The following is a 14,930-nucleotide window of genomic DNA, read 5'->3' as shown; positions in this document are numbered from 1 at the left end:
GAGTTATGCCATACTTGCGTACTAAAGACTCAAAGTACTTGTTACGAAAATGTGAACCGCCGTCACTGATGATAGCTCTAGGGGTACCAAAACGTGAAAATATGTTTCCTTTAGAAATGAAAGTACCACCTTGTGGTCATTTGTTCTGGTTGCTATGGCTTCTACCCACTTAGAAACGTAATCAACTGCGACTAGGATGTACAACTTGCTGTCAGACATGGGAAATGGACCCATGAAGTCTATCCCCCAAACATCAAAAATCTCCACAATCAAATGGGGTTCAATGGCATCATGTTTCTCCTCGAAATGCTTCCTAGCTTTTGACAGCGTTCACAAGCAACACAATAATCATGGCAATCCTTGAACAATGATGGCCAATAGAATCCACACTGCAAGATCTTTGCAGCGGTTTTCTTGGCACTGAAATGGCCTCCACATGCTTGGTCATGACAGAAAGATATCACATCTTTCTGTTCAGTGTTGGGGACACATCTCCTAATGATTTGGTCTGGGCAGTACTTAAACAAATATGGGTCATCCCAAAGGAAATGTTTAACTTCAGCCAGGAATTATAGCGGTCTTGTCTCGACCAACGTGAGGGCATCCTACCTGTAGCGAGGTAGTTAACAATATCAGCAAACCAAGGAAGGTCTGAGATAGACATCAGCTGTTCATCTGGGAATGATTCTCTAATCAGCTCAAATTCATCAATAGACTCTAAAGTTAATCTAGACAAATGATCAGCAACCACATTCTCACAACCTTTCTTATCACGGATTTCGAGATCGAATTCCTGTAATATAGTATCCATCGAATAAGGCGAGCTTTAGCATCCTTCTGGAAAGAAGATACTTCAAAGCGCAGTCTGTGTAGATGAATGATCTAGACCCTATCAGATAAGATCTAAACTTGTCTAATGCGAAAACGACGGCAAGCAATTCCTTCTCGGTAGTTGAATAATTGAGTTGGGCATCATTAAGGGTTTTGCTAGCATAGTATATCACATATGGTAGTCTATCAACTCGCTGTCCTAAAACAGCACCAACAGCATAATCAGAGGCATCACACATAAGTTCGAACGGAAGCTTCCAATCGGGTGGTCGGACTATAGGAGCGGTGGTGAGAAGGGTTTTTAATTCCTCCCATGCCTTCACACAAGCATCATCGAAATTGAAGGCAACATCTTTGGAGAGAAGACTGCACAGAGGTCTGGAGATTTTGCTGAAATCTTTGATGAATCGCCGGTAAAAACCAGCATGACCTAGAAATGATCTGATCTCCTTCACAGAGCAAGGTTGTGGTAGATGTTGAATGAGGTCAACTTTAGCTTTATCCACTTCAATTCCTTTTTCTGAGATGATGTGTCCTAGAACTATTCCTGAATTCACCATAAAATGGCATTTTTCCCAATTTAGAACAAGGTTCTTTTCTTTACATCTGGATATCACGAGGGCAAGATGCTTCAAACATTCGTCAAACGAGGAACCAAAAACAGAGAAATCATCCATAAAGATCTCGAGAAAACTATCTATCATGTCAGAAAAAATGCTCATCATGCAACGCTGAAAAGTAGCAGGTGCATTACACAACCCGAAGGGCATACGTCTATAAGCAAACGTCCCAAATGGACACGTGAATGTAGTTTTTTCCTGATCTTCTGGAGCAATGTGAATTTGGTTATAACCGGAAAAGCCATCTAGAAAACAGTAGTGACTGTGTCCAGACACACGTTCTAGCATTTGGTCAATGAAAGGGAGCGGGAAGTGATCCTTCCTTGTTACTGTGTTCAACTTCCTGTAGTCGATGCATACTCGCCATCCTGTGGTTGTACGAGTAGGGACTAATTCATTCTTGTCGTTCTGAACTACAGTAATGCCTGACTTCTTAGGCACAACTTGAATGGGACTAACCCATTTGCTATCGGGAATTGGGTATATGATACCCGCATCAAGTAGTTTCAGGATCTCTCCTTTGACTACATCTCTCATGTTAGGATTAAGTCTCCTTTGCATTTCCCTCGATGGTTTGGCATTCTCTTCAAGGTTAATGTGGTGCATGCAAATGGTGGGACTAATTCCTTTGAGATCTGAGATGGTCCATCCTAAGGCCTCTTTGTGTTCCTTAAGTACTTCTAAAAGCTTACTTTCCTGTTCCGTGTCTAAACATGATGAAATAATGACGGTAAAGTATCAGAAGAACCTAGGAATGCGTACTTCAACGTACTAGGCAATGTTTTCAATTCAAGCTTGGGTGGCTCAACAATGGATGGAATAAGCTTGGAATCAGAGAGTAAGGGTGGTTCCACTTCATATTTCCTTTCAGTGATGTCCATTTGAGGTACAGATTCGAGCAGAGATAGGACGTCACTACAGTATGCATCATCATAGGAATCTGGGTTAAAGTTCTCCATACATGCTTGAAAGGGGTCGACGGATAGAATGTTAGTCAACGAATCTTGCATTAATCCTTCAATCATATTAACTTCATGCACATCATCATCATCAAGATTCACAGGTTGTTGACTAATATCGAACACATTCAATTCTACCGTCATGTTACCAAAAGACAGTTTCAACACTCCATTACGACAATTAATGATCGCGTTGGACGTAGCCAAGAAAGGACGTCCTAAGATGACAGGAATGTGACAGTCTGGGTTTTGTACAGGTTGAGTGTCTAAGACAATGAAGTCTACGGGAAAATAGAATTTGTCAACCTTGATCAAAACGTCTTCGACCACTCCACGAGGAATCTTGACAGATCGGTCTGCCAGTTGTAGAGTGATAGATGTTGGTTTCAACTCCCCAAGACCTAACTGCTCATAAACAGAATATGGCAGTAGGTTAACACTTGCACCTAGGTCTAATAACGCTTTATTGACCGTGTGTTCTCCTATAGTGCAAGAAATTGTTGGACATCCTGGATCCCTAAACTTGGGTGGAGTTTTGTTCAGAATGATGGAACTCACCTGCTCAGCTAAGAAAGCACGTTTTGCACATTGAGCTTGCGCTTTTGAGTACACAAGTCTTTGAGGAATTTGGCATAAGCAGGGATTTGCTTGATTGCTTCAAGAAAAGGAATGTTGATGTTGACTCTCTTGAACAGATCTAACATCTCATTGTAATGGGTACTTTTCTGTTGATAGATCAATCTTTGAGGAAATGGGGCAACAGGAGAATGAGTTGGCAAAGGGACATTCACAGCAGTAGAATTGTCAGATTTTCCAACTTGCTCAGATTCTTTGGTTTTCTGGGGTTGTGGAGACAGCGTGGAATTTGTATCAGATTCATTAGGTTCGCCCACGTTGTTCTCGATGACTTTACCACTTCGGAGGGTGGTAATGGCATGGACTTGATCGGGTGAGGTTTCAGTGCAGGATGTTGTGCCTGTTTGAAATATCCTCTTTGGATTTTGTTGGGGTTGGCTCGGAAGTTTACCCTTTTCTCTCTCACACATTTGATCCATCTTTTGATCTAGATTTTTCTGACTTTGCATCAAACTCTGGAACATTTCCTCTAGGGTGGATAATCTCTTGTCGGTATTGTGTTGAGGATATGATTGTTGTTGAGAGTTTGATTGTTGTTGAGGGTTTCTCGGGTGTTGATAACCTTGATTGTTCTGATATCCCTGATTGTTTTGATAGCTCTGATTGGGTTGAGATGGTCCTCCCTGAGTGGGTCCTTTTGACCATGAAAAGTTAGGGTGGTTTCTCCATCCTGGATTGTAGGTCTGTGAATAAGGGTTATGTCTGTTTTTGAAACATGGCATGTGCCTGTTCAAGCCTAGATTCCTGGACTGCAAGCAAATCGGGACAATTTTGGAATTGATGGTTGGGGTCGTTACAAGCGGCACAAACAGACGAAGCGACATGTTCTCGGAGAGTAGTGGTGGAAGGTTTTGAATTTTTATGTAGTTCTAACTCTTCTAATCTCCTAACTATTGATGCCATGTTTGCTCTTCCCTCGAAATCCGCTTCAATCCTAAAAGCCTTTGCTTCGGATGTAGTCTTTCTGGTTCACGGATGGATTCCCACTGTTGCGTCTTTTCAGCTACTTCAATCAAGAAGTCCCAAGACGCATCAGCAGTTTTGTCTACGAATAGACCATTACACATCGACTCAACCGTTGTTCGGGTGGACACATCTAGACCTTCATACAAAATTTGCACAAGTCTCCATTTTTCAAAACCATGATGGGGACATTGGAGCAATAATTCATTGAATCTCTCCAGTATCTAGCTAAGGTCTCACCTTCTAATTGCACAAAGCTATTCAGACTTTGACGAATTGTCGCAGTCTTGTGGTTCGGGAAAAACTTTTTGAAAAACTCCTTTATGAGGTCATCCCATGTCATGATGGATTGAGGCTGTAAAGCATAAGCCAGGCCTTTGCCTTATCTTTCAGGGAGAAAGGAAAAAGCCTTAACTTTAGGGTTTCGTCGGACATTTGAGTGAAACGCAGAGTTCCACAAATTTCCTCGAATTCTCTCACGTGGTGGTACGGGTTTTCATTCTCAACACCTCTAAAAATAGGAAGCATCTGTATTGTGCTTGATTTCAGCTCATAATGGCCATTAGCCTCGGGTAGCACAATACAAGAAGGTTGACTGGCTCTAGTTGGGTACATATAATCCTTGAGGGTACGGGGTTCTCCCATTGTTTCTGGTTGATCTGGACTGTCTCCCTCAGAACTTAGAATTTCGATAGGTTCGTCTGGGTTAATTCTAACAAGTCTGTTTGTTTGGTCTCTGTAGGTCACAATCATGTCCTAGTAGGTACCTTAACTAACATGTTTAGTCAGAGCAATCGGAAACAATTTGGCCCACAAGGGTTATGAAGATTTGGTTTTGAATGGGTTTGGTTTAAAAGGGATTTTGTTTTTTTGGTTTAAAATTGGGCTTTGGAAAATTTTGAACTAAACCTAGCATAAATTAGCACAACCATAAAAGAAAATAAAAACATAATAATAATTAAGACAAGCCCATAAAAAAAAAGAAAAATAAAAGAAAAATAAAAAAAAAAAACAAAATAATTACAGTCCCAAATAAAAAAAAAAAGAAAAAAGAATAAATAAAAATTATTACAATCCCAAAAAATAATTAAATTAATTATTACAAGCCCGAATTTGAATTTAAATGAGGCCCAAGTGGGTTAACTCATGGGTTAGGCTTACTTGGTTTTTGGAGGGAAGCCCAAAAATAGGCTTTTAGTCCCCTTTTAGTTGCACAGCCTAGTTGGGCTTTAGGATCGTCCTAAGCAGTTCACGTTCAAGCCCAGCAGCAATAGGTGGAACAGAGCCCAGCAGCAGAAGGTGCACAAACCCAGCAGCAACAGAGCCCAGCTCAGTTGAAGTGGTGAAGCCCAGCAGTAATGGTGGCACAAGCCCACCTCAGTTGGATGAGCCCAACAACTTGTTGAGATGCAGCAGCCCAGTTGCTTTGGCTTGGCAGCAGGCTTGGCAGCAGCAGGCTTTGGCTTGGCAGCAGCAACAGCAGCAGCAGCAACAACAACAGCAGCAGCAGCAGCAACAGCAGCAACTCAGGTTTCAGCAGCAGCAGCAGCTCAGGTGGCCTTGCAACACAGCTCTGCAGCAACTTAGACAACTCTGCAATGATCTTGACAGAGATGCAATGGTAGATGAAAGACAGCAAGGAGAAGAAATTCAACACACAGCACCACTCCCCGGCAGCGGCGCCAAAAACTTGGTGTGGAATGGAAAACACACAAAAACTCTTGCAAGTATACAAGGTCAAGCTTTATAATATAGGGATAAGAAAGGGATCAGTCCACAGGGAGTAAGAGTGCTTAAAAGTTTAACCTAAGCTGTCAATGAAGGAAGCAAACAATATGGCAGATGGGAAAGATGGGAAAACAGTTAACCAAGCAAGCAAATGACATGTAATAAAAACAGCAAGGAACCAAGGCTGTAAGCCAAGGGCAGGGGTGAGATTGTGCACTGATTTCAGTGCACAATAGCTACAAATTGCAAGGAAATCAAACAAGAAAAACAGTAAATGAAATAAACTGAACAGGAAGCAAAATAGAACTGAAATAGAGTGATTGTAAAAGGATTTGTGGTTAAGCCAAGGCTTAGGATCCACCTTGTGTCCTAATCAAACAACATGTTTCTAGGTTGAGTTAAAAATCCTATGCATACATCTAGAATGGGAGGAAGACTAATTTGCTCACTAGTTTGCCCCTAGCATTGACTGTCTTTTGACAGAACAATCAATCACAGGCACTATGAGCATTAACCTCTTCCCATTGCTCAATCACAACACACATCAGGATAACTATCCTAGAAACTTGTCAATTGAAAGTGCACAAGGCTTCATCTGAGCCTCAGCCTAAAGCTGTTTAGCTCATGCTAAACTTGTAAATAGCAATAACATTCATTATATATGATGAATTCAACACAATATCCAACATTGAAGATAAAAATCAAAACATCATGTAACATTCACTATCAACTGTCATGCAATAACTGAAATTGAAATTGCAAAAATAAATTTTCTTTTATTTTCTACTGGCTAGTCCAGAGATCCCCCTTAACATCACTAGAGACATCAATTTATACCCAATTACACATTTAGGGTTTTCCCCCAATTTTCCCCCAAAACAGTAGAACTAGGGTTTGGTGAAACTCACCTAATTCGTTGGAATTGATCGCATGCATGCTAACCCAATCTTCTTCTGACTCTACTGCTGCTTTCTCACGCTCCAATTACTCTACTAACTCAACCTAATTCATCAATTTTTCTTCTAGGTTTTCAGAGAATGAAAGAGAAATTAGTGAATTAGATAGGTAGAGGGGTAGGGATTGATGGGAGAAGGATGGGTGTGGTTGGTTTGGGTAGTTGAGGCAGGTGAGGTGGTGGTTGCGAAGGCAGAGCAGGTGGATAATGGTGGTGGTCTGCAACAGGCATGGAGGGGAGAGGTCGATGGAAGAAGGAGAAGGGGGTGTTTGGTAGTGGTATATGGCTCGGATGTTAGGGTTTGGGAAGTTGCAGCGAGTGAAGATGTTATGCGATCTGGGCCGTAGGATGTGAAGATGGTAGGTAGATCTGACGGCGATGCGGAGGTAAGCGAGGAGCGACCGTCGGATGAAGTGATACAACAAAACTAACGGCACTTGATGGAGTTAGGAACTGTAGTGAAAAGCGTATGTATCAACTTTGATGCACAACAAGGGGGCGACCGTAGGAGACTCTGAGATCAATCTGACGGCTGAAGACGCAAGCGGGTATGGATTTGGGTTTTAGGCTTTTGGGTATAGAATATGGGTTTGGGAAATGAGTTTGGGCTTGGAAAATCTTGAGCCCACTTCTTCTTTAAGAACAAATCTCTTCTTCAAGCCCATTTCTACCCTTTTTGGTCTTCCGCACATCATTCTTCACGGCTTCCTTGCGTAATTCCTCCTGGCTTTTCACTACTTTTCTGCTCTATTCCGCTCCGCAATTCATCCAGACTTTATTTATTACCTAAAAATATACAATTAAGTAAGAAAAATATTTATTCTTGAAAACAATGAAAATACAGAATATGGGATAAAATGTAGAATTAATGCACAAAAGATGAGTTAAATGCCAACAAAAAGGGATAAATATATACATTATTTGGCACTCATCATTTACCTGCTTAAATATATCTAGTATTTCGTTGAAAGTCGACTCTCTCTTTGTTGGAGCTAACAACTGTGGATATGGGGATTTGGGTACAAAATGAGACCTGTCGGGAACCACATTGGCATCACTAGAAATTTTATCGGTTTCTTCAGTTAGTGGCTCCTTCTGGGGCTCATCTTGGGAACTAGAAGGTGGATCTACAGTATGTCCACTATTAGGCATGGCTACCTTATTGTCTACCGTTTTACCACTCCTAAAGGTTGTGACAGAATTCACTTGATTAAATGGTTTTGCACCTACATCATTAACTCCTCTAGGGTTGGGTATCGGTTGACTAGGGAACTTACCTTTTTCTCTTAGAGACTCATTGATCAGACTAACCTGGTCTTTCAATTCAGAAATGACCTGATTATGTTCTTGTCCTATCCTATTACTAGCTTCTATGCTTTGTGAAAGTAATTGACGCATATTTTCAGTATTTTGAATAAACGAGGTGAGAGTTTCCTCTAGACTTAAGATTTTCTTATCAGACTGATTCTGAAACTGAGTTGATCCTGAAGTATTCTTAGTTATAGCCAAAACCTGGGGGAACATTAGAATTACTAAGCTGACCTTGGTCCTTAGACCATGAAAGGTTCGGATGGTTTCTCCAACCAGGATTATAGGTTTCTGAATATGGGTCAAACTTCTGATGGTTATCAAACCTAGTGTTATTATAGAGAGCATTGGCTTGCTCTTTATTATTCTGGCATTCCTAAAAAGTCTCTACTCTACCACTAGTGTGACCCAATTCTAAAGCTTCTAACCTTTTTGCTATAGCAGCAATTTTGGCATCTGATTCATAGCCTCCTTCTACCCTATTAACGTTTCCTCTACCTAGAAGAATTGTTCTCTTGGGTTCCCTACAATATTCCCATTGCTGGGTTTTTTTCGGCGATTTCATTCAAAAATTCCATCGCCGCATCAACAGTTTGGTTTTCAAAACCACCAGTGCATAGAGACTCAACCATGGTTGTTGTCGAATAATCTAAACCCTCACAAAGTATTTGAACTAGCCTAACCTTTTCTAAACCATGATGAGTACATTGGGATAATAAGTCATTGAACCTTTCCAAATACCTATATAACGATTCTCCCTCCTGTTGAGAAAATGTGCAGATTTGCGTCCTAATAGACGATGTTTTGTGCCTAGGGAAAAACTTGTTCAAAAAGGCAGATGTAAGTTGTTCATATGTTTCTATTGAACCGGAAGCCAAACTATATAGCCACGATTTGGCTTTATCTTTCAGGGAAAAAAGAAATAACCTAAGTTTCAAAGCATCATCATCAAGGTCTCTAATCTTTAGGGTACTACAAATTTCCTCAAAATCCCTAACATGGAAGTATGGGTTTTCATTTTCTTTCCCTAAAATGATTGGAAGCATCTGTAGGGTCCCAGGCCTAAGTTCATAATTTGCTTCAGTTTCGGGTAACCTGATACAAGAAGGACGAGTAGTCCTAGTTGGGTTCAACAAAGCTTTCAAAGTTGCCATTGCTGGCACTATCGGGATATTTGGGATTCTATGCAATCACAAAACAAGGCTGACTCAACCAAATCAAACCTAATTTTCTAGCAAACAAAAAGCATGATGGTTCCACTTAGATTTTTCCTAGACCAGCTTCTATTCTTTCGAAAAAGAACTCGTTACAATCTGAGAAAACCCCTCTGGAATCAATCCGAGTCAAAGTAAGTTGAATCGAGGCGAGGGAAGCTCAGTGGAGCTTTGATACCCAAGGCCTCACCGGTTACAAGGAGGCGCAGTCACGCATTCAACTCACAGAAACCATCATGAACTTCGAAGTATGCTCAAAAGAGTAACCAATATTTTTCGAACGACTTTCCTATTAAGCTCGTTACCCTATCGGTCTCGTTCTAGTCAAAATTTTAGGCTTAGGTTCGCGTTTGGTTTCGTTTTCCTAAGGCGGGCAAGAAGAGAACGGATGAAATCCGAACCCTTATCTTGTATGGCCAGTCCTTGCCCTTTACTAGGAAATTAAAGCAGCCGTTTTCAAGTCCTAAACATATATGCAAACGAAGGAATACAGTAAACCCGCTGACAGGGGATTCGCGGGTGTTTCGAAAAACTTACCTATCGTACCAGACGGGCGAAGAACCGCTGAAATCGACTCGGGCCACGACTCCTATGTCATGTACGAACCCGAGGGGCCGAGGCGATATCGTAATCACCATCCTTCTCTGCACACAGTTTTTATTTAAACTAACCCTTCCGTAGGGTTTAAAAATAATAATGTCCCCGTCCAAAAATAAAGTCCAAAAAAGTGTCCAAAAATAAAAAGAAAAATTACAAAAAATAAAACCCTATTTACAGTTTCTAAAAATAAACCAAAATAACTATATACAAAATCTTCTTCTTCACTCCTTTCGGATTCTTCTTTTCTTTCCTTCTTTGGCGATGCTTTCCTTTTATAACACTTTTTCTTTCCTTGTAGCTTCGCTCGAAATCTGAAAAGAATCAAAAAATACCAAAGCGTAAAAGAGAACAAAAATTCTAAAAGAGATAATATAAATCTAAAACCTAAAACCTAATACAAATCCGCGTCGGCGGCACCAAAAATTGATGTAGTTTTTAAGTGGTAGTAAAGTTCGTTCAACTCGGATTATGTGGACTCGATTTTAGACTCAAATTAAAATAGAAAACTTAAAAAGAAATTGTATTCAAGTTTATAAAAAGCACTGAGACTTTGGATTCCACCAATCTCTAATTTTTATGTGATTTAATCTAGTCAATATTTATGCAACTCTTTACGATTAAAGTGATTCTAATATTTTCGCCTAGACAAGTAGATTCTCAAAACAATAGTTGTAAATCGAAAGCATGGACCATAAAAATATTTAACCTAAGCATGACCCATCAATTGAGAACACAACCACTTAATCAGAATCATATATTCGATTTCAGTTCAGTGCAAATAATCATAAAAGAATTACGAAAATTAAATTAAATAGAATTTACCACATAATAATTGGAAAAATGGCTTCCTCCGTCGCCTCAACAATGGGGTTTAGCTCCTCATATTAATCACTTGCTCAAAATATTTGTTTATGGTTCAAAAGTTGATTAAAAGATGAAAAACTATAACTCTGAATGTTTGCAACGGTGTATTGGAGTCGCAAAAAGAATGACTGACTGTGACAAAGAAGTTACTGTAGCAGAGTTACAAATTTGAGACGCTGTTCTTATTTGCAACGGATATTCTTCAGCAGCAGCAGTAGAAATACGGGTTTCCTGCAACTTGATGAATTCGCCTCTGTAGTGTTACAAACTCCTATGCAACTGCTCCAATAACTTCTTTTTCTTCCCTGGGACTTAAACACACCTTTTATACTACTCAGAAACCTAAAAATAGCGATTAATTCTCTCTTTTTCTTTTCGTGCAAGCCACGGCAATAATCTCTTCTGCCGACTTCCTTAATCGTTTCTGAGACTTCCAAAGCATCCTAAACTCTTATTTAGATAGAATACAACCTTAGGAAACAATATCACGCGTTTAGTCTCCCTGGAATTCCTAAAATAATTCCACAAAGTTTCCGTGCAAAACTCAAACTATGTTTCCTTTTTCCGGCTTATCCATCCCAATTCGATTGATTCCAGCGTACATACTAGGCCTTTTTATTTGAATCACGTCCAGCCCAGCAAATTTCAGTGATTGAATCTCACTAAAACATCTTCGAAATTCAATCGAAAGTTTGGTTCTTCGCTGGTTATTTCTTCCCGCCTTTTTCTGAATTTAAACGAAGAAGATGACCTCCCCCTATCCTGTGCTGGTATCCCTTTAGCAGCTGTCTGGAAATGGATGCCCCTTAGTAATTGGTCACCCCTTATCCATTTGAGGGGTCCGAATAGTTAGTGTCCTCCGGGGTGCCCGCGCAACTTTTCGAGCCGATTTTTCCAAAAATGTTTGTTGGCCAAAAATACCTACACACACATAAAACACTATAATAAGTACAAAAATGAGCACTATCAATATATAGAATCGAGACAAATTAGACACAAAAATGTGTTTATCAAATACCCCCAAACCTATTATTTGCTAGTCCTCGAGCAAAAATAAAATAAAATAAAATCCTAACTCACTGACGCAGGCATCGTCGATTTCATTTAACGTATGCAATAAGCCTTTGAACCCCTAAGTGTCCCTAGTGGCGGAGTGTTGTCTCCGGAGGGCTTACAAGAGGTATACCCACAAAACCTTTACTCCAGACTTTAGTTATTTACCTAGAACCTTGGAAGGCACCAAAAAATCTCCTTGGTTGGCATACTTATTGACCACAGGAGGAAGTACCCTGATGCGAAATTCCAATTGCTGTACACGAGTTTGCACTCAAGCATACTAAAATTCATTTAAAGTGACAGAGCTCTACTCAGATAGTCGCACTATGGACATCAATATCCGGAGTCAAAACTAATCACATGGATAGATCAAGAAGATGGATATAGAGAAAAACATAGATGGTTTTGATCACTACAAAACAAGTAGCTTCTAGGGACGGCTGTTTTGAAAAAACCGTCCCTAAAGAAGGATATTTGGGACGGTGATGGCCTGACCGTCCCTAATAGTCATAAAATATTTAAATCAAGGCTAAAATATGTCCGTCCCAAAAAGAAAACATGGCCAAATAGTATTAGTGACGGTGGAATAAGGGACGGTACATAAACCGTCCCTAATACCTCTTGGGACGGTTTTTTGTCCTCTTGGGACGTTTTTTGGCCGTCCCAAGAGGCCTTCTGTTTTGTAGTGGATGTTTACTAAGTGACCGGAGTTTCCCATATCTGTCTGAAGGCCTCGCCAAAATGAACCTATCCTAATGGATTGAGATACTAGTCTGACTAATATCAACACAACTGGCATATACAAGGGAACCAGTGATCGATAATCCTAATTCTAGTTCAACACAATTGGCATATACAAGGGTACCAGTGGTCGACTTTATTCACTTTCTTTTTTTCTCTTTTTTTTTTAACCTTTTTTTTTTGATCCGTTTGGTCTAATTGGTCTGGTCTTTTCTTTTCTTTTTTTTTTCTTTTTTTTCTTTCTAACTCAATCACTCTAATTCACCCTAGCATTGGTAACAACTTGAATCGTGGGCCCCACCTAACACTTAGAGAAACATGGTTTAAAAACAAAATAAAATAAAAATAGAAGTGAAAAGGACTCAACGAGATATGGTGAAACTATCATGTTATTTCTAACACCTGAGCTCTGCGCTTTTATGAATAGACTCTTCTAGATGTTTCCATCTAATCAGATTGGTTCCTCAACTCCTACGATCAAAATGCTTCCATCCACTTAGATTAGTTAGTGCAATCCTCAATATGCATAAATTTCTAGGTTCTGGAGTTTATTTATTCATACTGCAACTAAAAAGTTTCTCCCATACCCCCAAACTTAAATCTAACATTGTCCTCAATGTTCTAAAGATAAAATTAAAAGCATGAACAAGGATAAACTGTTACCATTTGAAGCAAAAGAGATAAGGAAAGATATTACCATGTTTCATGAGATTGGGTTACCTCCCAAAAAGTGCTAAATTTAAAGTCTTCAGCCAGACGTCAAATACCACAAAATGGCTAATTACCTTTCAAATCATATATCAATATTCGAAACAACTGTGGGTCAACAAAAGCAAATAAAATTGCCACAATTATCAGACAACTGCACCAAATCAGAAAAATGAACAGACATATCACATCCTCATCCAAGGTTTCCTGCAAGACAACTGGGTTTTTCTGTTGTGCCCATTTGGGCTTCATATGAGTGTCTTGACAAATTGACTCATTCGAACAACAAGTCTTTAGAATTTCCTCCTGGAAAATATCAGGAGGATCCGGTTGCGGAGTCGGAAGTGACTTAAGTAATACCTAAGGTACACTAGGCTCGAATCCCAAGTTAGGGACTTCTAATGGAGATAATTGACCATTACTACCCCCAAACTTAGGGTAGTTAGTATTCTCGGACAAACCTCTAACTATTGCTTGAATTTCTGGATCCTCAGAGTCTTTAAAATACTCAAGATCTTCTTCTAGTTCATTACCCCCAAACTTAGGGTCAACACTACTCTCCGTAAGGCCTAGCACCATGGCTTGAATCTCAGGGTCCGTAGAGTCTTTAAAGTACTCAAGAGCTTCTTCTAGTTCAAAAGTTTGGTCACCTAACTGACTTAAGAGAATTTCCTCATCAAGTTCATCTAAGAAATCACCAAATAAAGTGTCATCCCAATTATCCTGAGTTAGATCCTGAACTAAAGTGCTAATCATATTCACTTCTTCTAAATCATCGGAAGGTTGTCTATTAACATTAAAGACATTTAGTTCAGTGGTCATATTACCAAAGGATATGTTCATAAGTCCGGTCCTACAGTTGATGACAGCGTTAGCTGTGGCTAAAAATGGGCGACCTAAAATCACTGGTATTTGAGCACTAGGATCCTGAACAGGCTGAGTATCTAGAACAACGAAATCCACTGGATAAATAAATTTATCAACCTCAATCAGAACATCCTCTATGACACCACGAGGTATTTTGACAGACCTATCAGCTAATTGCAATGTCATTTTAGTCGGTTTCAACTTACCAAGACCTAGCTGGTTGTATACATGATAAGGGAGTAAGTTCACACTAGATCCTAAGTCAAGCAATGCCTTATCTACTGAATAATTACCGATCACACAAGATATGGTGGGGAATCCAGGGTCTTTATGCTTATGGGATGTTTGGTTCAGAAGGATTGAACTTACCTGACCAGCTAAAAAGGCTTTCTTATGGACATTAAGCTTACGCTTTCGTCTACAAAGGTCCTTAAGGAACTTGGCATAAGCAGGCATTTTCCTAATTGCTTCTAATAAAAGGGATGTTAATGTTTACCTGCTTAAATATCTCTAGTATTTCGTTGAAAGTCGACTCTCTCTTTGTTGGAGCTAACAACTGTGGATATGGGGCTTTGGGTACAAAATGAGACCTGTCGGGAACCACATTGGCATCACTAGAAATTTTATCAGTTTCTTCAGTTAGTGGCTCCTTCTGGGGCTCATCTTGGGAACTAGAAGGTGGATCTACAGTATGTCCACTATTAGGCATGGCTACCTTATTGTCTACCGTTTTACCACTCCTAAGGGTTGTGACAGAATTCGCTTGATTAAATGGTTTTGCACCTACTTCATTAACTCCTCTAGGGTTGGGTATCGGTTGACTAGGGAACTTACCTTTTTCTCTTAGAGACTCATTGATCAGACTAACCTGGTCTTTCAA

At 39.9% G+C, this 14,930-nt stretch overlaps 1 pseudogene; it reads right to left on the bottom strand.

Moving 5' to 3' along the window:
* Positions 1–14,930, bottom strand: part of LOC113273223 — a 138,555-nt pseudogene that overhangs the window by 59,215 nt on the left and 64,410 nt on the right.

Source organism: Papaver somniferum, chromosome 4 (assembly GCF_003573695.1).
Source record: "Papaver somniferum cultivar HN1 chromosome 4, ASM357369v1, whole genome shotgun sequence".
Classification (NCBI taxonomy): Eukaryota; Viridiplantae; Streptophyta; class Magnoliopsida; order Ranunculales; family Papaveraceae; genus Papaver; species Papaver somniferum.
The sequence above is the reverse complement of the archived record's forward strand: the minus strand, read 5'-3'. Positions and strand labels throughout refer to the sequence as shown.